The sequence below is a fragment of the Schistocerca nitens genome, chromosome 4 (assembly GCF_023898315.1).
Source record: "Schistocerca nitens isolate TAMUIC-IGC-003100 chromosome 4, iqSchNite1.1, whole genome shotgun sequence".
NCBI classification, from domain to species: Eukaryota; Metazoa; Arthropoda; class Insecta; order Orthoptera; family Acrididae; genus Schistocerca; species Schistocerca nitens.
The window spans coordinates 941,477,800-941,505,051 of record NC_064617.1 but is presented as its reverse complement, the minus strand read 5'-3'; positions in this window follow the sequence as shown (position 1 = coordinate 941,505,051).

Below are 27,252 nucleotides of genomic sequence, written 5' to 3'. Positions count from 1 at the left end.
TCCAGTTTCGATGCTTCGTGTCTCAGTTGGCGTAGCCTTGCTTTTGGTTTGGTCTGTCTGACCATGAGGGAGTCTTCCATTACTAGAGATGCGGGATTTCTATTTCCAGTTCCGATGCTTCGTGTCTCAGTTGGCGTAGCCTTGCTTTTGGTTTGGTCTGTCTGACCATGAGGGAGTCTTCCATTACTAGAGATGCGGGATTTCTATTTCCAGTTTCGATGCTTCGTGTCTCAGTTGGCGTAGCCTTGCTTTTGGTTTGGTCTGTCTGACCATGAGGGAGTCTTCCATTACTAGAGATGCGGGATTTCTATTTCCAGTTTCGATGCTTCGTGTCTCAGTTGGCGTAGCCTTGCTTTTGGTTTGGTCTGTCTGACCATGAGGGAGTCTTCCATTACTAGAGATGCGGGATTTCTATTTCCAGTTTCGATGCTTCGTGTCTCAGTTGGCGTAGCCTTGCTTTTGGTTTGGTCTGTCTGACCATGAGGGAGTCTTCCATTACTAGAGATGCGGGATTTCTATTTCCAGTTTCGATGCTTCGTGTCTCAGTTGGCGTAGCCTTGCTTTTGGTTTGGTCTGTCTGACCATGAGGGAGTCTTCCATTACTAGAGATGCGGGATTTCTATTTCCAGTTCCGATGCTTCGTGTCTCAGTTGGCGTAGCCTTGCTTTTGGTTTGGTCTGTCTGACCATGAGGGAGTCTTCCATTACTAGAGATGCGGGATTTCTATTTCCAGTTTCGATGCTTCGTGTCTCAGTTGGCGTAGCCTTGCTTTTGGTTTGGTCTGTCTGACCATGAGGGAGTCTTCCATTACTAGAGATGCGGGATTTCTATTTCCAGTTTCGATGCTTCGTGTCTCAGTTGGCGTAGCCTTGCTTTTGGTTTGGTCTGTCTGACCATGAGGGAGTCTTCCATTACTAGAGATGCGGGATTTCTATTTCCAGTTTCGATGCTTCGTGTCTCAGTTGGCGTAGCCTTGCTTTTGGTTTGGTCTGTCTGACCATGAGGGAGTCTTCCATTACTAGAGATGCGGGATTTCTATTTCCAGTTTCGATGCTTCGTGTCTCAGTTGGCGTAGCCTTGCTTTTGGTTTGGTCTGTCTGACCATGAGGGAGTCTTCCATTACTAGAGATGCGGGATTTCTATTTCCAGTTTCGATGCTTCGTGTCTCAGTTGGCGTAGCCTTGCTTTTGGTTTGGTCTGTCTGACCATGAGGGAGTCTTCCATTACTAGAGATGCGGGATTTCTATTTCCAGTTTCGATGCTTCGTGTCTCAGTTGGCGTAGTCTTGCTTTTGGTTTGGTCTGTCTGACCATGAGGGAGTCTTCCATTACTAGAGATGCGGGATTTCTATTTCCAGTTTCGATGCTTCGTGTCTCAGTTGGCGTAGCCTTGCTTTTGGTTTGGTCTGTCTGACCATGAGGGAGTCTTCCATTACTAGAGATGCGGGATTTGTATTTCCAGTTTCGATGCTTCGTGTCTCAGTTGGCGTAGCCTTGCTTTTGGTTTGGTCTGTCTGACCATGAGGGAGTTTTCCATTACTAGTGATGCGGGATTTCTATTTCCAGTTTCGATGCTTCGTGTCTCAGTTGGCGTAGCCTTGCTTTTGGTTTGGTCTGTCTGACCATGAGGGAGTCTTCCATTACTAGAGATGCGGGATTTCTATTTCCAGTTTCGATGCTTCGTGTCTCAGTTGGCGTAGCCTTGCTTTTGGTTTGGTCTGTCTGACCATGAGGGAGTCTTCCATTACTAGAGATGCGGGATTTCTATTTCCAGTTTCGATGCTTCGTGTCTCAGTTGGCGTAGCCTTGCTTTTGGTTTGGTCTGTCTGACCATGAGGGAGTCTTCCATTACTAGAGATGCGGGATTTCTATTTCCAGTTTCGATGCTTCGTGTCTCAGTTGGCGTAGCCTTGCTTTTGGTTTGGTCTGTCTGACCATGAGGGAGTCTTCCATTACTAGAGATGCGGGATTTCTATTTCCAGTTTCGATGCTTCGTGTCTCAGTTGGCGTAGTCTTGCTTTTGGTTTGGTCTGTCTGACCATGAGGGAGTCTTCCATTACTAGAGATGCGGGATTTCTATTTCCAGTTTCGATGCTTCGTGTCTCAGTTGGCGTAGCCTTGCTTTTGGTTTGGTCTGTCTGACCATGAGGGAGTCTTCCATTACTAGAGATGCGGGATTTGTATTTCCAGTTTCGATGCTTCGTGTCTCAGTTGGCGTAGCCTTGCTTTTGGTTTGGTCTGTCTGACCATGAGGGAGTTTTCCATTACTAGTGATGCGGGATTTCTATTTCCAGTTTCGATGCTTCGTGTCTCAGTTGGCGTAGCCTTGCTTTTGGTTTGGTCTGTCTGACCATGAGGGAGTCTTCCATTACTAGAGATGCGGGATTTCTATTTCCAGTTTCGATGCTTCGTGTCTCAGTTGGCGTAGCCTTGCTTTTGGTTTGGTCTGTCTGACCATGAGGGAGTCTTCCATTACTAGAGATGCGGGATTTCTATTTCCAGTTTCGATGCTTCGTGTCTCAGTTGGCGTAAGAAAAGTCTGTCTTGACTCTCTCCATGAACTTGTTTGTTGGAACAAAACCGAAAATGTGGGCATATGATAATGCTCTTCTATGGATGCTACTTATCGTAGAATGCCAGGAGGAGAAATTCTAGCGAGGAAATACAGCTTTTCTAGAAGGGTAGGTGGTACACAGCCCATAATTACGTGACATATCTCGTTGAAAGGTACATCCACTGCTTTGTTTACGTTGAGTTATGTACCGTATGGGTCACGCTTATGTAGCTGTAGAGTGGTTACAATGTGAGTGGGCAAGTCCTCGTAGTTCCTTATTGTGTTCCTTAAGTTCTGCCTGTCAATTTGCGCGCAACATTACCTCAAAAAATGGTTCAAATGGCTCTGAGCACTATGGGACTTAACTTCTGAGGTCATTAGTCCCCTAGAACTTAGAACTAGTTAAACCTAACTAACCTAAGGACATCACACACATCCATGCCCGAGGCAGGATTCGAACCTGCGACCGTAGCGGTCTCGCGGTTCCAGACTGCAGCGCCTACAACTGCACCTGCAGCGCCTACAACCGCACGGCCACTTCGGCCGGCAACATTACCTCCGTCAGTTACTTCCACCTTAAACAAGGTGCCGACTAACACTACAGCCCCTAGGTGCTTTGGAGCTGCACAGCATTCCATTGTTTTTCCTTCCAAGATATATCTATAATCTTCACTGGCTCCCCGCTCATCAGCTTAAAAACTCAACGGGTTGAGTTTAAGATGGCTCCCTACATAGTACGTATAGAGTGTATCTATAGCTCCTCATCCACTGTCTCAGATTTCTCGCCTTGCGCAGTGGTAACACGATCGTCAGCATAGACGGACGGACCTGTGCGCCAAAGTTTGGTCAGTTTCGTACATGATAAAGAAAGCTGGCGCTAACAGAATTCCTTGCGGCAAGCTACTTTTTCTGTTTCCTCCATATGTTTCTCTGGCACTGGAATTCGAAAGAATATGCGGTTCTGAAGAAGACTTCTAATATCGCAGTCACAGAAATAATATCTTGTGATGTTATAGATTCTTTCTTGTAAAATACGTTGGTTCACAACAGCGCAGGTTCTTACGGGATACACTGCGCATATCGAGCAAGTCATCGACTTTACTACATGACACACAAAATCTTCTCAAACACGCACTTCTTTTGTTCTGCCTCTTCCCGTTCCTGTGGGGGTTTGGCATTGTCAGCCGCCTCGGTAGCTCAGTGTGTTCGGTCAGAGGGTCGACTGTCCTCTGTAATAAAAAAACTGAGTAAAGGAATGAAAGATCAACTTGAATTGATGTCATGTGACGTCCGACCAGACCAAACGGAACGAACAATACCGAACAAAACGAAAAAAAAGTGGTCAGCGTTAATGCACAGCAAGATGGCCGAGGAGAAGGCGACGGTTCTTATCCCGCTAACATACATTTTCTAATCTATATTTTTTTCTTCACTGTTCACATTATTTAACTTATATGACATTTGAGAGGTAATATAATGAAATAAACCGACGTGCATTTTCATGAAATTGTAGTGAATTTATGTTATTTGACTACTTGCTATTTCTACTTAAATTTTCAAGAACGAAGGACAGGCTTGGAAACACCAAGTCGAACCTCGATAAATAATGATGCGAATGACGTTATTCACAATCGACGTTATAGAAAGTCACACTGTGCCAGACCACAAGAGTAATGTAAAATTCCTCGTCGGATGTGGTCTCCACATCATACGTTGCAGGATAGTATTTGTTATACAGACATGGAAAACATTACTTGAAACTTCATGCAAATAAATGTGTTTGTTTCTCATTATATTACCTCTCAAATGTCATACGAATTAATAATATCACCAAAGATGAAAAATTAGATCGAAATTAACTTCGAACGGGAGTCGAACCCTCGCGTCGTACACGTTCGTCTTGCGAGAACGGTAATCACTTGACCACTAACTATAACGTCCGGCACCTACGCACAGATACATAATAAACGCGTAAAACTTCTTCTGCGATTTTCTCGGAATCGACAGAGTAGTGGATCTTACTTCTTGCAAATTACGTTGGCCTACTAAAGGCGTGTAAAGTCTGAAGTAAATCTGTGAACCCAAAGTCGCGGCCTCCTCTGGTTAGTGGAATTTAATTTCTGACAGCCCCGGGAGACACCGCCTGTCTGTGTCTAGTGTAGGTCTCACGTTCAAACGTGGTAACGTTTTCTACGTGTTTGCGTAGTGTGTCTCTGACAAATAACTTGGGTACCAGCCCAGTCCTTAGCCAAGTGTGTGTGGAAAACCGCCTATAAATCGCATCCAGGCTGGCCAGCTCACCACCCTCGTCATTAATCCGCAAGGCAGATTCGATCCGGGGCTGGCTCGTCTCCCCGTCTCCCGGAGGCGGCCGCGTTTGCGCGCTCGGCTATCCGGGCGGGTCTATTCAAACACGCACTATGCCTTCATATTTTTGTGTGTGTAGCGAATTGCCATAAAAATTTATTACCACGAACCTCCAGGTTTTGACCAAAGTTTTCGGTAAGTTTCCCTTGGCTGTAAGGCAAATGCCGGAACCGGAAATCCCCTCCGAAAAATTCCCGGTTGGTACCCCCTTTGCCCCATAACCAACTGACCTTGTGTTTGGTAAGAATTGAGCTCTACATTGTTAGTATGTCGACTGCCCGCTTTACACATTCGGAATTGAGAAAGAAACGCATCATAATAAAAATAAATGTCGTAACCTGCTGTAAGGTCTGTTAAGACTGTTCCTGTAATATAGTTTCTTTCGTACCTGCCTTCCGTATGCTGGCACAGAATGCGTACAGCGTCCAACACACAAAATGTTATGGAAATGAACACACAAAATCTAATGGTAACGAAAGTGTCTACGCTATGTTGACGTAGTGTCACTGGATACGAAAGTGCCGCTGTAATTCACAACCTATCTCTAGTTTTCTAATAGGAGGCATTATCTATTATGTTTTTTTTCACTAACAATGCGGCCTCACGCACTCTCTCCTTTTAGATTCAAAGGTCAGTTGTCAGACATCTATTTCCTAAAGTAGTAAGAGACAACACTCTTCTAAAAATACTCAAAAAAATCACCTATAATGATTACAAGAGTGCTGTTAAGTACCAAATATAGCTTACTAACGGTAAGCCTTTTTATTATAATTATTATGAAGCCTTATCTAAACATAAATAATTTGAGGTATATATTCACAATGTGTAAACTATGCATCAACATTCGCAAATCGTTTAATTTCAGTAGAATAAAAGATAAATAAAAGAATGTGCTTAGTGTAATAGCATATTAATTGATGAGTTGTTGGTTAGGACCGCGCTAGCAGCAACAGCAATTTTTTTTTACTTTTACTTAAATTCGTTGTTTGTTAACAAATGGAAATATTAATTAATAATATTGAATCATATTTTTTAATAAATAGATCATCTTTTTATTTTTATGTACCGGTCATACGAAACTAATTTCCTGGAGACATGTAGAATGCCTTTTTGTTAAATGATGAAAAATATTTGAGTGAATAATATTGTTCGATCACTAGGTGTAAAAAAGTATCTTATTTTCTATTGAATGTTTGGCAACGGTGAACCTAATTGTAATTTATTGTGAATACCTACATTTTCATGGAAATTGTTATTAAAAATTAACAGATGTGATTTTTATTAAAATATTCGATTAAATACTTGTTAGGTAACATTTCTATTTGTTAATAAATATGTAATTTAAATAAAACGGCCAGCCGGGGTGGCCGAGCGGTTCTAGGCGCTACAGTCTGGAACCGCGGGACCACTACGATCGCAGGTTCGAATCCTGCCTCGGCCATGGATGTGTGTGATGTCCTTAGGTTACTTAGGTTTAAGTAGTTCTAAGTTCTAGGGGACTGATGACCTTAGAAGTTAAGTCACATAGTGCTCAGAGCCATTTGAACCATTTAAATAAAACAAAAAAATTCTACTAGCGAGTTTCGAACTAACGACTTCACGATTACAAACTTATTACACCAATTTTTTATAGAAAGAATTGCGTCGTACTGTTTTACTAAACTGATGTTTGGGCATTGACTTTCAAATCTTCTGTGAACAAAATCTAAGAGGATTAGTTCGTATGATCGCCTTGCTAATATCGGGCACGCCTATAACTAATTGGTAGCACTGCCATAGCATGTCGCAAATCTCACAGTGTGGTATCAATACGAAGTCCGGTACATGCCCTGCGCGCGTTAAGCACGTGTTAAGTACCGTTGCGTCGACAGAAGTACACAGTCTTTAACAATCCTTAGGGTAAAATGGTTGTAATTTGACGCCTATCGAAGTGCTGTCATGAAAAATGTGCACAAAACAAAGATGCCCAAATACACTCCTGGAAATGGAAAAAAGAACACATTGACACCGGTGTTTCGGACCCACCATACTTGCTCCGGGACTGCGAGAGGGCTGTACAAGCAATGATCACACGCACGGCACAGCGGACACACCAGGAACCGCGGTGTTGGCCGTCGAATGGCGCTAGCTGCGCAGCATTTGTGCACCGCCGCCGTCAGTGTGAGCCAGTTTGCCGTGGCATACGGAGCTCCATCGCAGTCTTTAACACTGGTAGCATGCCGCGACAGCGTGGACGTGAACCGTATGTGCAGTTGACGGACTTTGAGCGAGGGCGTATAGTGGGCATGCGGGAGGCCGGGTGGACGTACCGCCGAATTGCTCAACACGTGGGGCGTGAGGTCTCCACAGTACATCGATGTTGTCGCCAGTGGTCGGCGGAAGGTGCACGTGCCCGTCGACCTGGGACCGGACCGCAGCGACGCACGGATGCACGCCAAGACCGTAGGATCCTACGCAGTGCCGTAGGGGACCGCACCGCCACTTCCCAGCAAATTAGGGACACTGTTGCTCCTGGGGTATCGGCGAGGACCATTCGCAACCGTCTCCATGAAGCTGGGCTACGGTCCCGCACACCGTTAGGCCGTCTTCCGCTCACGCCCCAACATCGTGCAGCCCGCCTCCAGTGGTGTCGCGACAGGCGTGAATGGAGGGACGAATGGAGACGTGTCGTCTTCAGCGATGAGAGTCGCTTCTGCCTTGGTGCCAATGATGGTCGTATGCGTGTTTGGCGCCGTGCAGGTGAGCGCCACAATCAGGACTGCATACGACCGAGGCACACAGGGCCAACACCCGGCATCATGGTGTGGGGAGCGATCTCCTACACTGGCCGTACACCACTGGTGATCGTCGAGGGGACACTGAATAGTGCACGGTACATCGAAACCGTCATCGAACCCATCGTTCTACCATTCCTAGACCGGAAAGGGAACTTGCTGTTCCAACAGGACAATGCACGTCCGCATGTATCCCGTGCCACCCAACGTGCTCTAGAAGGTGTAAGTCAACTACCCTGGCCAGCAAGATCTCCGGATCTGTCCCCCATTGAGCATGTTTGGGACTGGATGAAGCGTCGTCTCACGCGGTCTGCACGTCCAGCACGAACGCTGGTCCAACTGAGGCGCCAGGTGGAAATGGCATGGCAAGCCGTTCCACAGGACTACATCCAGCATCTCTACGATCGTCTCCATGGGAGAATAGCAGCCTGCATTGCTGCGAAAGGTGGATATACACTGTACTAGTGCCGACATTGTGCATGCTCTGTTGCCTGTGTCTATGTGCCTGTGGTTCTGTCAGTGTGATCATGTGATGTATCTGACCCCAGGAATGTGTGAATAAAGTTTCCCCTTCCTGGGACAATGAATTCACGGTGTTCTTATTTCAATTTCCAGGAGTGTATGAAAGACAATCTGTCCGACTGCGCGAGATGCTAGTGCGATGTTTTCGTGGTTTTAGAGTTATTGTCACATTAATACGAGTGCAATCCAGCTACACAAAGTACAGTTGCTTCTTGTGCGAGTGGGATTTGCGTGCTAGGGATAAACGCCATTTGTAAAAAAGTCATCCTAAGAGATAAATATTAGCTCCAAGAAAAAAATGAACCACAAACAGAGACAAACAAAGTTTACCATCCAGTATTGCATATGAAATTCGGTCTCGTGGAGAATTTTGTAATAGACTTAAATGTGAATCGGCGTTCTTTCTTTCACTTACTCCAAAAGCTCGGATTCCAGATAGTCGAAGCTGGTGCGTTTACCTATTCATAGAGCAGACAACAGTTTAGACACAGTTTGAATTAATGATAAAGTACAAGGAGAAATCAGCATGACATTCTTTTAAGATGTGTCGAATGGTTTTCTTTGGAAACTTGAAATCATAAAATTTCAAGGAACTTGTAGATGATCAAATACGCTTGTATGAACAGTTACAACGTGAAGTGTCAGTAAAAAATGCATTTTTTGCCATCGCACCTGGAGGTCTTCTTGCTAAATTGTGGTGATGTGAGCGAAGAACATAATGACCGCTTTTACAATGATATTTCACTGACTGAGCAGAGGTACAAAGAGGAACGGAATGCCGTCACGTTAGATCGTTATAGCTGGAGAGTAAAATGGTACGGTAATGCAACACGGCACCAGAGATAAGTATAAAATGTAACGAACTTACGTGTTTGCTATTATCTTAAAACCAGCTTTTATGTCTTGTTGTAAGATAACTACAAGAAACATCACTAGATTCGTCCTAAAAATTAAAGCCAATCAATAAATTTAAGCTTCATTTTTGGGTTCTTTGAACCAAAAACATGAACAAACCGTATTATTTCCAAATAACATTTAGCTTTGTAAAAAGATGTATTTATTATATGAGATGTACGTCCCTTCCCTGCCCTAAGACCAACATCAGGTACAAGAAGCTAATAGACAGAATTTCTGACAGTGATGGAGTGTTCTATGAAAGTAATATTCGATGAAACTTTAATAGCCGGCGTTGTGACCGAGCGGTTCTAGGCGCTTCAGTCTGGAACCGCGTGCCGCTACGGTCGCAGGTTTGAATACTGCCTCGGGCATGGGTGTGTGTGATGTCCTTAGGTTAGTTAGGTTTAAGTAGTTCTAAGTTCTAGGGGACTGATGACCTCAGATGTTAAGTCCCATAGTGCTCAGAGCCATTTGAACTATTTGAAACTTTAATAATGCCCCAAAAAATAATGGAGGTTGCATATGGGTTTGCCTTATAAATGAGGAAAGTCTGTGTTCTAATGTGGTTTCTTGGAGGTAGCCATGGTGATACTTCCAGGAAACTTGGAACTTGGTGTGTTCTTTTGAAAACAAGCTACTTCTACGCCTACAAAATTTTGAGCTGCAATGCTAAAAAAAAAAAAAAAAAAAAATGGTTCAAATGGCTCTGAGCACTATGGGACTTAACTTCCGAGGTGATCAGTCCCCTAGAACTTAGAACTACTTAAACCTAACTAACCTAAGGACAACACACACATCCATGCCCGAGGCAGGATTAGAACCTGCGACCGTAGCGGTCGCGCGGTTCCAGACTGTAGCGCCTAGAACCGCTCGGCCACCCCGGCCGGCTGCAATGCTCATTCTCTAGAAAACATGTTGCCAATAAGGCAGGCAGCAAGTACGGTAGGCATGGACACCGCACAGTCCAGGTCTGTGGAATACTTGCAACGAGTCCTACAGTGTTCCCAAATCGGGGTACTGGAGCACCGGATCTGCATGGCGAACCCACGTGAGTAGCACTTCTTGTCATCGTTTGCTTTCCACTATGCTCGGCTTCAGTCTGAAGGCTATTCCCTCACTCACTTTCACAGGGGTTGCTACTCGCCATACGTGACCCAACAGGCGTGTGTCCCTACTACGACGCAGCGCGAGGATTAGCGGTGATTAAAAGGAGGCGCTTCTTCGCGCCCGCGCGCTCTGCGACTTAGCAGCCATGGAGGTAAGAATACATGGAGACGCCGTGACGTCACAGCTGTGAAGCTATGTGAAGCCGAGTGTATCCACCTCAATCCGACCAAAATATTGCTGCTGTAAGCTTGTGTGCATAGGCTTGTCGCTCGCTTTTGGAAGGATTTTGCGCTATTATGGTGACTTGTGTGATGTTCGGATGTACGAATCGTTCTGATTGTGATGCTAAATCGAAGCGAATAACATTTCATGTGTAAGTTGTCTCGTTAAGTGTGATTTTACAAAAAATGGTTCAAATGGCTCTGAGCACTATGAGACTTAACTGCTGAGGTCATTAGTCCCCTAGAACTTAGAACTACTTAAACCTAACTAACCTAAGGACATCACAAACATCCATGCCCGAGGCAGGATTCGAACCTGCGACCGTAGCGGTCGCGCGGTTCCAGACTGCAGCGCCTTTAACCGCACGGCCACTTCGGCCGGCTGTGATTTTACAACTTCATTGTGAATGAACGTGTGCTACATCGGTACTTGTACTATAGCGTGTTTTTCTCCAGTATGATTATAGATTTCCTAAAAATGAAAGTCGGAAAGCTCTGTGGGAGAATGCCGTGAGGAGGAAGAATTTTCGTGCGTCTAAATGGAGCACTATATATTCTCAGCATTTCCGAGAAGAGGACATAGACCGAACTTCCCTTTCAACAGTAAGGCTCCGATAAAATGCTGTACCATCAGTTTTCCCTACACACCCAAAACATTTGCGAAAGGTATGTTAATTCAAAGAATTAAATTCTTAGTTTTCAAGTTCACGTTTCAGTATAATACGTACGTATCGTCGATAATCGAAGTGTTGAGTAACTCACTTTGTCTTCATCATGTACCAAATTAAAAGCTAACACTACATTAACTGGCGTAAAGTATAGGCCTAAACAGGACACTGTGTAGATTTGCCATTCTATGTACCGTATTTCAGTAAATATTGGTGGTAATGAACAGTGTTTCCCAGTAGTGTAACGTAACTGAAATGTCCCAGTACGTATTACAAACAAGATGTATTTATGGGGCTTTGGAGGGAGGGTATAGCTAACTTAGTTTTCAGTTTCTATTATTTAGTTTGTGATACACTTCTATTACTGAATTAACAAAATTGTATCGTTTACATTGAAGGCTAGCTATTCGTAATATTACATTAAAAACTATTTTTAATCAGAATAAACGCGTAATTTCGCCTTTACGAGATTTTATTTTAAACAAAAACTTTGAAACAACCAATCTGATGACGTTACATGCGTATATGGTGCAATTAGCGACTGTAATACACGCAGCGCTATAGCACACTGGCAATGTTTTGGTCAGAGTGTCATGGCAGCGAGCCACGCCCCCATGGCTTCAAAACGTAGTACGGCTGGGATACGTAGCGCCATCTCCTCTTATTCTTACCTCAATGTTAGCAACCCACGCGCGACTAGGAACTGCCGAGTAAGCGCCGCGTGGGGCCGTACACGCTGACCACACGCCTGTATAACTGACTGAGGCGGTATCGGTCATCTTTGATAACTTGGCCAAGCTGCAGGGCAAATATCACGAAACCAAATGTCAGTAGAAGCACTGGACAAAACATACGTTTATTGTGAAAGCTACAAGAATTTTATACAGAAGTTTTGAAAGAGCATCTAAATAAGCTGCTAACAAATGGCGCTTTACTCTGTACAGCTCGTATCAGCATATACAAGTAAACTCGTTCTCTGAAAGCAATCTTTGTAATCACGTGACAATATTTTTAAAATGTTTGCAGTAGAGAGGTGGCCCAAAAGAACAATGAAATTTGCTTTCACTCCTTGTAGTGTCTCAACGGAAACGGATTCAATTGCCACACAGATCTACACTTCATCCAACAAAGACAGTGTCTTTCAACTTGCTCGACAATAAGGCAGTCGCAAGGACACAGATCGGTTGAATATGAGGCCCAGTCAATACCTACACCACTAAATCCGGAATAGTTCGACGCAGTGAATCACTCTACTCTCGAAGCATTCATAAAAAAGCAACTGTTCAATGCGACGTGATTGGACCCCATCTTGCATGACCCAGTCCATGCCTGGTTGATCCTCCAGCGCTCGTTGTATGGTGACAAATTGTTCTTAAACTGAAACTTAACATTCAATACTTACCTTCCTCGCACGGAGAAACGGCCGATAAGGCCTCTGCTGCATATGACAGCCCAGATAGTAGCTTTGGGAGAACACAGTAGTTTTGCGTCACACGAACGGAGATTTTTGGAATCGCAAAATCACCAATTTTGTTTCTTCACCAATCCATTCAGGTGGAAGTTCATCTGTGAAACAGATGCTACCACCATTAAATCCTTCATTCTCAGTTACTGTGATAATCTGGTTCGCAATGTCAACTCTTTGTCCTGGTGTCCTTGGGCTTGGAATGGAAACACGTACATAGATTTTTTTCTCAGTATTGTAAACATGCTTGAACACTTCAAACAAGTTTCTGCTGCAATTTCCGGGCACACTTCCTCGGAATTTGCTGAATAACTCCAGAAACTGTGGTGACATTTTCAGCAGTAAATCCAATTGGCCTGGGGCCAACATTCCCCACTAGATCATCAGCCTCATTGCCTCTCCGCTTGAACCTGGAGAACTTGAGAATGGCTTCCGAAAGAGGTCCTTTTGGAAGCTGCGCCTTCTTTTACCTTAATACTGTGTTCTAAGTTGTGATATTCGAGTAGCAGAAACGCTCGTTGTTCAGTGGAATACGTGATTTCACCCTCCTCCTTCGGTAAGTTAACCTCTTTTCACGTTCCAACGGTGGAATTAATAGTTCTATGCTTCGGAACACTATTTCTGGGCATCACGTATTACGATTACAGCGTCACCTGTTTATTGGCTTTTATAACCATTACTTCGAGACTTCTGTATAAATTTCGTAAACCTTTCACAATAAATGTACCGATTGTTACGATCTTTGTTTTGTTTGCTTATATCGATCTTTCTTTGACATCATGTAAGTGAAGTTTACTGGCCCTATTTCCTGTGCAGTACAGCCGAATGAAGACCTCATTGTTTGGTCACACGCCTCCTTTGCTGTGAGGGGTGCAGCGGTAACAGTCAGTTGTTCTCAAACCCTGCACACGGCACGTCTCAGAAGTTCGTTATACAGTCGCGTGTGCAATGCCATTGTTGGTGATTTCTTTGTAGACGAACAGTTGCGTTGCAAGAAAATCTGCCGATACCTACACACCCTATAGGCCTTCATATACTTCAGAAATGTACACGCGATATATAAAGTCCAGGAACACTTTCAATTATTTATTGCACAAGAACTAAACGTTATGACGATGTCATACATGTGTCATTTTGAAGAGAAACCCTGAAATCTTCTTTTTTTTTCATGTATACCGCCACAGCGTAGTTTGGTGATTTGCTGATAGTCAGCGCTAGTCGCAAACATGGCGAGTTCAGGTGCGGAGCGAGCTTTCTATGTGTTGGAGTTCGACAAAAACACCGGATCTCACTTCGTGTGACTTTTTTTTCTGTGGGGACACATTAAAGATCTGATGAATGTACCGCCTCTACCACATGATGTACTAGAGCTCCGGGAGAGAATACGAGAAGTGACTGCCACAGTCGACGATGACATGATGGGATGGGTATGGCAAGAATTCGATTACCGTACTGATGTCTGCCGGAAAAAAAAACTTTCAGAGTTTCTCTTCAAAATACAGTATATATGACATCTGTACAATGTTTAATTCTTGTGTAATAAATAATTGAAAGTGTTCCTGGACTTTATGTACACCCTACAGGGGTTTGCTCTGTTTTAAAAAAAGACAAGGGTGTATTTAAAAGATTTAAGGTCTTTAAATTAAGAATTCGGGAGCTGCTGAATTTTTTTCTGTTGTATTGTTATATTCTGTAATGGTATCTTAAACCATAAAAAATCATATATTTCTGTGTGTCATGTTTCCACTGCTTATTTTTCCTCAGCATATAAGCTCCTGTTTTTCTTTTTCCGGCATTAACCGAGCGGTCTCAGGCGCTACAGTCATGGACTGTGCGGCTGGTCCCGGCGGAGGTTCGAGTCCTCCCTCTGGCATTAGTGTATGTTTGTCCTTAGGATAATTTAGGTTAAGTAGTGTGTAAGCTTAGGGACTGATGACCTTAGCAGTTAAGTCCCATACGATTTCACACACATTTGAACATGTTTTTTTACTTTTTCCAAGACATATGATACACCTTTCTATGCCAAAGTTATATTCCTATAACGATAATACACATCATTTTTCCTATTAGTGTTGTACTTACGAATACCTCTGTTACCCTCAAACTCTGGTGGATTGTTGGTAACAATTTCGTAAAATAATAAACGTACTGTGAGGCTGCGCTTAATATTCACAGCTTCTTAAAGAGATTCCTGCAAGATAAACGTGTCTAAGCCCCTTACATAATTCTAATAACTTTCTTTATGCAATGAACATTTTTCACCTAAGTGAGCAGTTAATGCAGCCTATCATCGATGAAACATTGGTGAATAAAAATATACAAAATACGGCAGAGAAACGCAAGTCACTAGGTACAAAAAGATATTAGACAAAACTATTTACGAAACTATCAGTTACGAAGACTTGCACTTAGAGATACAGACATAAGATCAAGTGCGAGAGGACTTCAAATGGTAAGTTACACATTACAGTGACGGGCCAAGTACTTTTTCTCAATGCTGTACATTTCAAAGTGACACAAACACATGACCCTATTTTTCAACATAGTCACCAAACCAAGGTGACTGTCCCAGAGTTCTACAAATCGTTCAGTTCTTCGACGATAGACATCCGCTCCTTCATCACAGAGCCTTTTTAGAACCAAGGGTGAACGTCCTCACCGTCGGAAAATGTCTACCCTCCCCCCTTTCCAACCCCTCCAGAAGTTCTTTCAGCTTGCCGAAAAGACGAAAAACGTATGGTGCAGATTTGGACTTCCAGATCAATATCATCCACGTCCATGCGGCCTTCATCAAATTATTGGCCTCATTTCGCTACAGCTAGACACTGTATTAGCCAACGGCCTTGCCGCAGTGGTAACACCGGTTCTCGTCACATCACCGAAGTTAAGCGTTGTCGGGCTGGGCTAGCACTTGGATGGGTGAGCACCCTGTCTGCCGAGCGCTTTTGGCAAGCGGGTTGCACTCAGCCCTTGTGGGGCAAACTGAGGAGCTACTTGATTGAGAAGTAGTGGCTCCGGTCTCGGAAACTGACCTACGGCCGGGAGAACGGTGTGCTGACTACATGCCCTTCCATATCCGCATCCATTGACGCCTGTGGGCTGAGGATGACTCGGAGGTCAGTCGGTACCTTGGGTTGGTTGGTTTAGAGGTGGGAGAAGTGACCAAACTACGAGGTCATTGGTCCCGTACCTTTGGGCCTTCATGGCCTGTGCGAGAGGGGAGACGCTGTGTTACATTTGGTCCTCATACCGCCGAAATTTCACTGTGAATCTACGTCCAATTTAGACTTTTTGCCTATAAGAATCGTACCGTTCCGCCCTCTTCAACTTGGGGATTCGTTTCGAGTTACTATGCCGGTTCACTCCCACACTGTGGTGCATTTGTTATCCGTACTGCAGTAGAAATGATTCTGCAGTATACCTGGAACATGTACTCTCTTCTGACAATGCACCATTAACGTGGGACGACATGTGTACCTTACTTCCTGAAGACGCCACGTAGTAATGTACAAGTATCCGGACACCCCTATGTTATGCAAAATTGACCGCTGGACATCACGAGAGGCGAACCCGCCAGTGTAAAAGAAGGTGTCGAATATTGTGTTGCCAGTGCAGAAGCAGTAAGAGCAGATTGGGTCGAGCAGGAAAGCTCAGTGACTTCGATCGTGGACTAGTCACTTGACAACATTTGAGTGACAAATTCATCAGGGACATTTCAAGGCTTATCAAGCTGACCAGATCAAATGCTGGTGATGTGACTGTGAAGTGGAAATGCGAAGAAACAGCCACAGATAAAGGAGCGTTGCTGAAGATGGTTGTAAAGTATCATGTGAGGTAAGAGGAAGGAATCATACGTGAGCTCCGAAGTACTGCCACCGGTTCAGCTAGCACAATGTGCGTAAGGAGTTAAAAAGAATGGGGTAAAATAATTGTGCAGCTCCTCATAACCCACACATTTCTGTAGTCAGCACAAATCGAAGCTTGAGGTTGTGAAAAGAGCGTCGCGACAGGAAAGTGGATGGTTGCAAACGAGTGGTTTGTGGTGATGAACCACGCTATACCCTGTGGCAGTCCGATGGAAGGGTTTGGATTTGGCGAATGTCTGGAGAACGTTACCTGCCAACATGTGTAGTGCCAATAGTAAAGTACGAAGGAGGTGGCGTTTTGGTATGAGAGTCTTTTTCGCTGTTGGTTTGTGATCCCCTTATTGCGCTTCAGAAACCGCTAAATATGGACACAATTACTTGCATCATATACTGCGTACAGTGGAGGGACGCATGCGAGGCGATAATTGCTTGCATCAGCGCGAAAATGCACCCTGTCATAAAGCAGCATCTGTGAGGCAAAGCTTTGTGGACAATGACATTACTCAAATGGACTGACCTGCCCAGAGACCAGGCCTAAGCACAATGGAACATCTGTAGTATGGGTTAGAAGGTCGATTTCGCTCCAGACCCCAGCGTACATCACTACTTCTCTCCAGAATGAGATTTTCACTCTGCAGCGGAGTGTGCGCTGATATGAAACTTCCTGGCAGAATAAAACTGTGTGCCCGACCGAAACTCGAACTCGGGACCTTTGCCTTTCGCGGGCAAGTGCTCTACCATCTGACCTACCGAAGCACGACTCACGCCCGGTACTCACAGCTTTACTTCTGACAGTAAATCGTCTCCTACCTTCCAAACTTTACAGAAGCTCTCCTGCGAACCCTGCAGAACTAGCACTCCTGAAAGAAAGGATATTGCGGAGACATGGCTTAGCCACAGCCTGGGGGATGTTTCCAGAATGAGATTTTCACTCTGCAGCGGACTGTGCGCTGATATGAAACTTCCTGGCAGATTAAAACTGTGTGCCCGACCGAGACTCGAACTCGGGACCTTTGCCTTTCGCGGGCAAGTGCTCTACCATCTGAGCTACCGAAGTACGACTCACGCCCGGTACTCACAGCTTCACTTCTGCCAGTACGTCGTCTCCTACCTTACAAATTTTACAGAAGCTCTCCTGCGAACCCTGTAGAACTAGCACTCCTGAAAGAAAGGATATTACGGAGACATGGCTTAGCCACAGCCTGGGGGATGTTTCCAGAATGAGATTTTCACTCTGCAGCGGACTGTGCGCTGATATGAAACTTCCTGGCAGATTAAAACTGTGTGCCCGACCGAGACTCGAACTCGGGACCTTTGCCTTTCGCGGGCAAGTGCTCTACCATCTGAGCTACCGAAGAACGACTCACGCCCGGTACTCACAGCTTCACTGCTGCCAGTACGTCGTCTCCTACCTTACAAATTTTACAGAAGCTCTCCTGTGAACCTTGCAGAACTAGTACTCCTGAAAGAAAGGATATTGTGGAGACATGGCTTAGCCACAGCCTGGGGTTCACAGGAGAGTTTCTGTAAAGTTTGGGAGGTAGGAGACGATGTACTGGCAGTAGTGAAGCTGTGAGTACCGGGCGTGAGTCGTGCTTCGGTAGCTCAGATGGTAGAGCACTTGCCCGCGAAAGGCAAAGGTCCCGAGTTCGAGTCTCGGTCGCGCACACAGTTTTAATCTGCCAGGAAGTTACTACTTCTCTCGTTTCGGTTCTTGCGGAAGGACAGGCTGCCATTCTACCAGAAATGTTCTTACACCTCACTGAAAGTGTTCCAGCAAAGTACATCAAGGCAAGGCGTAGGTCCACTACATCTTCTTGTTCTTCTTCTTTTCTTTCTTTCTAGGCTAAAACTTGTTTCCTTCACTACTACTACCCTGAAGTTGTCAATCCATCTTTTCCTTAGACGGCCTATGTTTCTATTACCTGATAATGAATTATGTCTTACGATTCCCACAATCTTCCTTTCATCCAAACTGTCTATGTGTTCGCCTGCTTCATGCTTTCTCTTAGGTACCCTCTGATTAATGGAGCTCACTTTACATTATGGTTTAATGATTTTACTTCTCTGTCTACCTCTTAGTGTCTTCCCCACAATCCACAGAAAAATTTCACTCCTGTGGTTTCCTGAAGTCTTCTAGTGTCTCAAGTTTAGGACGTTCCTCAGCTGTCTATGTCATAATTGGTCTCACTTTTGTTCTATATATTCTTGCCTCTGCATCTTAGATGCTTGTTTTTGCAAATTGTATCACTTAAACACATTGCCATTTTGTTTGCTTTTGCTGCTTGTCATCTAACCTCCTTTCCGACGGTTTCACTGCTCAACAATTCACTACCAAGTTATCTACAGTGAAGTGACAAGGGAACAGTTGCAGGTATGCGTATTCAAATACAGAGATATGGAAACAGGCAGAATACGGCGCTGCGGTCGGCAACGCTTATATAATACAAGTGTCTGGCACAGTCCTTAGATCAGTTACTGCTGCTACAATGGCGGGTTGTCAAAATTCAAGTGGTGTTATAGTCGACGCACGAGGGACGGGACATAGCATCTCCGAGGTAGCGATGAAGTGGGGATTTTCCGGTACCACCATTTCACGAGTGTACCGTGAATAACAGGAATCCGATAAAACATCAAATCTCCGACATCGCTGCGGTCAGGAAAAAAACATGCAAGAACGAGACCAACGACGATTGAAGAGAATCGTGCAACGTGACAGAAGTGCAATCCTTTAGCAAATTGCTGCAGATGCCAATGCTGGGCCATCAACAAGTGTCAGTGTGCGAACCATTAAACGAAACATCATCGATATTGGCTTTCGAAGACGAAGGCCCACTCGAGTAGCCATGATGACTGCACAACACAAAGCTTTACGCCTCGCCTGGGCCCATCAATACCGAAATTGGACTGTTGACGACTGGAAACATTTTGCGTGGTCGGACGAGTCTCGTTTCAAATTGTATCGAGAGGATGGACGTGAACGGGTTTGGAGACAACCTCACGAATCCATGGACTGTGCATGTCAGTAGGGGGTTGTTCAACTGGTGGAGGCTCTTAATAGTGTGGGGCCTGTGTTGTTGGAGTGATATGGAAACCCTGATACGTCTAGATACGACTCTGACAGGTGACACGTACGTGAGCGTCCTGTCTGATGTCCTTCATCTATTCATGCCCATTGTGCATTCCGGACTTGGGAAATTCCAGCAGGACAACGCGACACCTCACACGTCCAGAATAGCTTCAGAGTGGCTACAGGAACACTCTTCTGAGTTTAAATACTTCCGCTGACCACCGAACTCCCTAGGCATGAATGTTGTGTCTAGACAAGACAGCCTAGACACAATGAGAGGAAGCCGAAAGGCACGCGCTAAGCTAAAGCAGGATGGCGTGAGGTCTGAAACAGGAAACGTAATGAATGCTATAAAGAAAAGTACGTAGCTTCTTAAATACTTAACTTCAATCCATCCTTGTGGTACATCTGGAAATTGTGGCGATACAAGTGAGACTCTTTAGATACATGCAATGTTACTAATGGCGCCTTGCTAGGTCGTAGTCATGGACTTAGCTGAAGGCTATTCTAACTGTCTCTCGGCAAATGAGAGAAAGGCTTCGTCAGTGTAGTCGCTAGCAAAGTCGTCCGTACAACTGGGGCGAGTGCTAGTCAGTCTCTCGAGACCTGCCGTGTGGTGGCGCTCGGTCTGATCACTGACAGTGGCGACACGCGGGTCCGACATGTACTAATGGACCGCGGCCGATTTAAGCTACCACCTAGCAAGTGTGGTGTCTGGCTGTGACACCACATTCCTCCCCCGCAAATCGGCGAACGGTCGTGTTATAAGGCTTCCGCCCGCCGTATGCGAGGAGGTTGGGAGCCTAACAACAGGCGAGGCTGTGCCACCCACACCCGGCCATTCGGTCCGAGGGGATCTAGGAAACGCCTGGAAACCTAGTCCAGGGTGCACGTCAACATGCGGTGTATGCGCCCGTAATGAGACAGGAGGTGCCGAAGGGTCGACCTCCATTTGGTCGGGGTACCCGACGGGCGAAGACGACATCTGGTCCGGAGCGGGCAAGAGTTCCACGGCGGAGGACGGTTGGTCACGGGAAGCGATCGGCGGCGCGTGACCCAGGGAGGCGCCCGGCGGTTGCAGCGACGCGTCCACTGCGGGCGGCGCCGGTGGGAGAACAGGCGGCGGCGGCGCGTCGCCATGAGGCAAAATGGAAGGCAGCGTCGGTAACACCTGGGGACGAGGCGAGCCAGTAGATGGGTCCCCAGGGCGCTGACCGGACGGCACCGTCGCTGAAAGCAGACGGGGAGCGGCAGAACCCAGGCGACGACAGAGGCGCAGCTGATTGAGATGCCGACGCACCTCACCAGAGGCCCCCAAAACCAAATACATCGCGCAGCCGAGGCAGCGAAGAATGCGCCCTGCGAGCCAACGCCGTGAACCGCGATAGTTGCGATAGAATACAACGTCACCTGGAGCAAAAGCAGGAGTCTGCCGCTGCACAGGAACCTGATGCGGCGGATGCAGCAAAGACATCAAGGTTCGATGAGGACGACCGTGGAGCAACTCAGCCGGCGAGCGACCATCGCGGGGCTGAGAGCGATACGAAGACAAAAACAGCAACAACGCGTCCTCCCGAGAATGCGACTCTTTTAACTTCAACATCTGTGACCTGAAAGTCCAGACCAATCGTTCAGCGGCACCGTTTGACTGAGGTGAAAACGGCGCGGATGTCAGATGTTGACTACCATTGGCCTTGCAGAATGACTGAAATTCTGCGGACATGAATTGTGGGCCATTGTCGGAAACAATAGTCTGTGGAAGACCTTCAATGCAAAAAATAGCAGACAACGCTTGGATGGTGGCAGATGACGTCGTGGAAGACATCCGGACAACAAAAGGAAAATTACTGAAAGAATCGACCACAACCAACCATCGAGCATTCCAGAATGGACCAGCAAAATCGGTGTGCAAGCGTTGCCAAGGGGAAGTGGCGTTCGGCCATGCAAAGAATTTCCGCGGCAGTGCGGATTGTTGTTCGGCACACGCCATGCAAGAAGAGCACATATTCGTAATCGCAGCATCGATTCCGAACCAAGTACAGTGCTGACGAGCAAGTTGTTTCGTTCGCACTATACTCCTATGTCCTTGGTGGAAAAGCCGTAAGACAGAGGACTGTAACGAACGTGGGACCACGACTCTGGACTGATCATTATCAGAACGCAACAACAAAACACCACGTCGTACAAAAAGTCTCTCCTTGTGAGCAAAAAATCGTCGAACCAACGGATCCTCGATCCGTGACTTTGACAAGGGCCATTGCGTAGCAACAAAACGCAAAACAGTAGCAAGGACAGGGTCAGCAGCTGTAGCTGTAGCTACACGACGAAAATCAATCGGAAACGAGTCGACCACGTCATCGGTTTCCGCATCAATGAACATGCAAGCAAGATCGGATGAATCGAATGCTTTATCCTCAGCAACAGGCAAAATTACTAAGGGTGAGGCCCAGAGAGAAGCTTGCACACGTTCAATGACACCTTGTGATTCGAAATCGGGTAATGTTCTTGCGACCTCATCACGCAATGCGTGGGGAACATAGCGCGCTCTGAAAAAGTTCGGTTGCGCGTTTACTTTCAGTTCCAAATGTGCTTCATAGCTCTTAGCGCAACCAAGGCCCGGTTCAAAAATGTCTGCAAATTCTTCACACAGACGAGAAACACTGTCTGAAGGCACAGTCTGATTCACTGATAGGACCTGATTTACTATAGACAAGTTAAACAACTGAAATAAATCTAAACCAAATAAGTTCACTGCAGTAGAAGAAGGAAGAACGTAAAATGACACAAGTTTTGTTTGTCCCTTACATGTTGCAAGAAGAGTGCACTGTCCTAACACAGGGATTTGCTGTCCTGAATAACTAGTGAGCTGAACATTTGCGGCACGCAACGGAGGTTTGCCCAGTTGTTTGTACGTGTCGTGATTGATTAAGGAAACTGCAGCTCCGGTATCGAGCTGGAATGGTATCACTTTGCCTTCAAAGTCTAAGTCCACAAAAATTTTATTGTCCTGCCGACGACAAGAGCGACCGTCTCGTGCAATTTGAACTGATACAGGTACAGAAGCACTTGCGACTTTACGGGATTTCTGGCGACGTCGATGCACACTTTTTGTGGGACGGACACAGTCACTGTTAGAGAGAGTAGCACTGGATGGCTGGAATTAACTACATGAATGTCCATGGGCGAAGGTCCACGAGCCTGAGTGTCCTTGGTTCGATTCCGGCGCGAAGCAAAGGGCCTGGAATGGTTGCAGTTGTCGGATCTGAGCTTTTGCTGGCAAACACTTTGAACATGTCCTTTCTTATGGCAGTAAAAGCAAATAGCTTGGCGTGACGGGCAATTGTCACGCGAATGTCTAGTGGCACACAGCGGGCATGATTTTAGAACTGCATTGGCATGCTGACGCTGCACACGTGTTTGAGAGCTAGGCTGCAGCTGCGCGGACGTGCGCGAGGGCCGTTTAGCGTTCCGTGCAGCGGGCCCGGCGGGCCGGTTAATGTGACACACGGCCGGCGAAGTTTCAAATGAGTCCTGAGCAAAGTCAAGTGTATCTTGTCTATCTAATATGTCTATCACTTGTTGAAGGGAGGGATTAACTAGTTTCAAAATTTGCTCCCGTATACGAACATCTGAAACGATCTGTGCAATTGCATCACGCACCATTGTATCTGAATAAGGGAGTCCACATTCACACTCAAACGCACAATCCCTAGTAAGGCCTTGCAATGTTGCAACCCACTCCCTATTAGTTTGACCGGCTGTACGTTTCATACGAAAGAAAGTATACCTCTATGCAACTACATTGACTGTATCTTTGAAATAGGCATCTAACGCCGACAAAATTTCTTCGTAGGATAGAGTCGCTACGTCGCGTCGCGGAAACAATTTCACTATCACACGGTACGTTTGCACCCCTACACATGATAATAAATGAGGCTGCCGCTCGTTACCTTGAATGCTGTAGGCGGCGAGATGAAATCCAAATTGGCGTGACCACTCCGTCCAAGTCTCTATGGCTGGGTCAAAGGGCCGGAACGGGGGTGCAACTGCATGTTGTGGCTGCGGCAGCGGTGAAGCGGCGGCTGCCGCATCGGTTTGCATTGCACGCTGACCCTGGACGAGCTGTCCAAGGGCATCCAATAATGCCTGCGTCTGCTGATTCTGCAAGCGATAAAATTCGGACAGTACATCTGGAGAAGCCATGACACAAGGAAATTTAAGCAAGTATAAAGAACAAGACCCCTTTCTTTTTTTTTCTCGTCGCCAAAAATGTTGTGTCTAGACAAGACAGCCTAGACACAATGAAAGCCGAAAGGCACGTGCTAAGCTAAAGCAGGATGGCGTGAGGTCTGAAACAGGAAACGTAATGAATGCTATAAAGAAAAGTACGTAGCTTCTTAAATACTTAACTTTAATCCATCCTTGTGGTACATCTGGAAATTGTGGCGATACAAGTGAGACTCTTTAGATACATGCAATGTTACTAATGGCGCCTTGCTAGGTCATAGTCATGGACTTAGCTGAAGGCTATTCTAACTGTCTCTCGGCAAATGAGAGAAAGGCTTCGTCAGTGTAGTCGCTAGCAAAGTCGTCCGTACAACTGGGGCGAGTGCTAGTCAGTCTCTCGAGACCTGCCGTGTGGTGGCGCTAGGTCTGATCACTGACAGTGGCGACACGCGGGTCCGACATGTACTAATGGACCGCAGCCGATTTAAGCTACCACCTAGCAAGTGTGGTGTCTGGCTGTGACAACACAATGAACATTACTGAGCATATCTGGGATGCCTTGCAACGTGCTACTCACAAGAGATCTTCACCCCCTCGTACTCTTACGGATTTATGGACAGCCCAGCAGGATTCATGATATCAGTTCCCTCCAGAATTACTTCAGACATTAGTCGAGTCCATGCCAAGTCGTGTTGCGTGCTCGCAAAGGGCCCTGCACGATCTTAGGCTGGTTAGCAGTTTCTTTGGTTCTTCGGTGTAAATCTCATCATTACCTGCTGAACAACTTTGCTACCTACTTCCGGTTTGCATCTGATTGGCTCTACAGACATGGTCATACATTTGGCTTCTTTGAGTTGATATGACCATATTTAGGTTTCTGACTGTCACGTTAAATACAAGTAAAAGTTTCTGCAGGTTATCTTCACTGTTTGCTAGCAGAACTGCATCGTCAGCATGACAAATGGTTTTCATTTCTTCGTCCCCCATTCTAAAACCTATGTTAATCAATACTTCTTTATCATCTCGTCAATGAATACATTAGAAAGGAGCGGGTTCAAAGGGCCACCTTGTCTAATGCCATTATTTACTGGTAAACAAGTTTACCTTGAACCATTTTCCGCCTGGATGTAATTGTTGGAATAAAAACCTTCAACAATTTTTATTAAGGTGGATGGAATGCATCGGTTGTAGATCAGGTTTATCACATCTGTTAACTTAATCCTCTCGAAAGCCTTCTGAAGGAGTAAAACAAAGTATCCAGCGAACTTCTCTACAATCTACCTAAGAATGAGGTGCACGTCTTTGTATGACGTATCAGATCTATAATTATACTGCTCCCTTGAAGAAGTTGTAATGTTGTATTTTATTACCTATTACTTTGGTAAACTGTTTAAGAACTGAATTCAGTAGATTTATCCCTCTGTAATTGGACCAGTCTTCCTTATCTCCTTTCTTGTACATGACAATAGTAATATTCTACATCTACATCTACATTCATACTCCGCAAGCCACCCAACGGTGTGTGGCGGAGGGCACTTTACGTGCCACTGTCATTACCTCCCTTTCCTGTTCCAGTCGCGTATGGTTCGCGGGAAGAACGACTGTCTGAAAGCCTCCGTGCGCGCTCGAATCTCTCTAATTTTACATTCGTGATCTCCTCGGGAGGTATAAGTAGGGGGAAGCAATATATTCGATACCTCATCCAGAAACGCACCCTCTCGAAACCTGGCGAGCAAGCTACACCACGATGCAGAGCGCCTCTCTTGCAGAGTCTGCCACTTGAGTTTATTAAACATCTCCGTAACGCTATCACGGTTACCAAATAACCCTGTGACGATACGCGCCGCTCTTCTTTGGATCTTCTCTATCTCCTCCGTCAACCCGATCTGGTACGGATCCCACACTGATGAGCAATACTCAAGTATAGGTCGAACGAGTGTTTTGTAAGCCACCTCCTTTGTTGATGGACTACATTTTCTAAGCACTCTCCCAATGAATCTCAACCTGGTACCCGCCTTACCAACAATTAATTTTATATGATCATTCCACTTCAAATCGTTCCGCACGCATACTCCCAGATATTTTAAAGAAGTAACTGCTACCACTGTTTGTTCCGCTATCATATAATCATACAATTAAGGATCCTTCTTTCTATGTATTCGCAATACATTACATTTGTCTATGTTAAGGGACAGTTGCCACTCCCTGCACCAAGTGCCTATCCGCTGCAGATCTTCCTGCATTTCGCTACAATTTTCTAATGCTGCAACTTCTCTGTATACTACAGCATCATCCGCGAAAAGCCGCATGGAACTCCCGACACTATCTACTAGGTCATTTATATATATTGTGAAAAGCAATGGTCCCATAACACTCCCCTGTGGCACGCCAGAGGTTACTTTAACGTCTGTAGACGTCTCTCCATTGATAACAACATGCTGTGTTCTGTTTGCTAAAAACTCTTCAATCCAGCCACACAGCTGGTCTGATATTCCGTAGGCTCTTACTTTGTTTATCAGGCGACAGTGCGGAACTGTATCGAACGCCTTCCGGAAGTCAAGAAAAATAGCATCTACCTGGGAGCCTGTATCTAATATTTTCTGGGTCTCATGAACAAATAAAGCGAGTTGGGTCTCACACGATCGCTGTTTCCGGAATCCATGTTGATTCCTACATAGTAGATTCTGGGTTTCCAAAAACGACATGATACTCGAGCAAAAAACATGTTCTAAAATTCTACAACAGATCGACGTCAGAGATATAGGTCTATAGTTTTGCGCATCTGCTCGACGACCCTTCTTGAAGACTGGGACTACCTGTGCTCTTTTCCAATCATTTGGAACCCTCCGTTCCTCTAGAGACTTGCGGTACACGGCTGTTAGAAGGGGGGCAAGTTCTTTCGCGTACTCTGTGTAGAATCGAATTGGTATCCCGTCAGGTCCAGTGGACTTCCCTCTGTTGAGTGATTCCAGTTGCTTTTCTATTCCTTGGACACTTATTTCGATGTCAGCCATTTTTTCGTTTGTGCGAGGATTTAGAGAAGGAACTGCAGTGCGGTCTTCCTCTGTCAAACAGCTTTGGAAAAAGGTGTTTAGTATTTCAGCTTTACGCGTGTCATCCTCTGTTTCAATGCCATTATCATCCTGGATTTGAAATCTTGATATATGTTATATCATTGTTAACTAACTCGATTAATTGTAGGCTCACAGCATCTCCTATCTCTGCATGCGAAGTAGTTACACCAATGTTCACTTGTATGCCGATCTCTGATTTCTTCTCGTTTTGTGGTACTTTGTACCTTAAACAACTGTGTAAAATATTCAGCCCATGATTCCTCATTTGCGTCATTTACTTCTAATATTTCATTCAGGTCTTTTCTCAGGTGTCATATCATTCTCCAGCTATATTTCTCCAGCCCATGAGAGTCATGTTCTATATTTTTAGAAAAGATTTCCTATTGTTCCTTCTTAAAACGATTCAGTAGTGAGTTTGTCTCATTACGAGTTCTTTTGCTA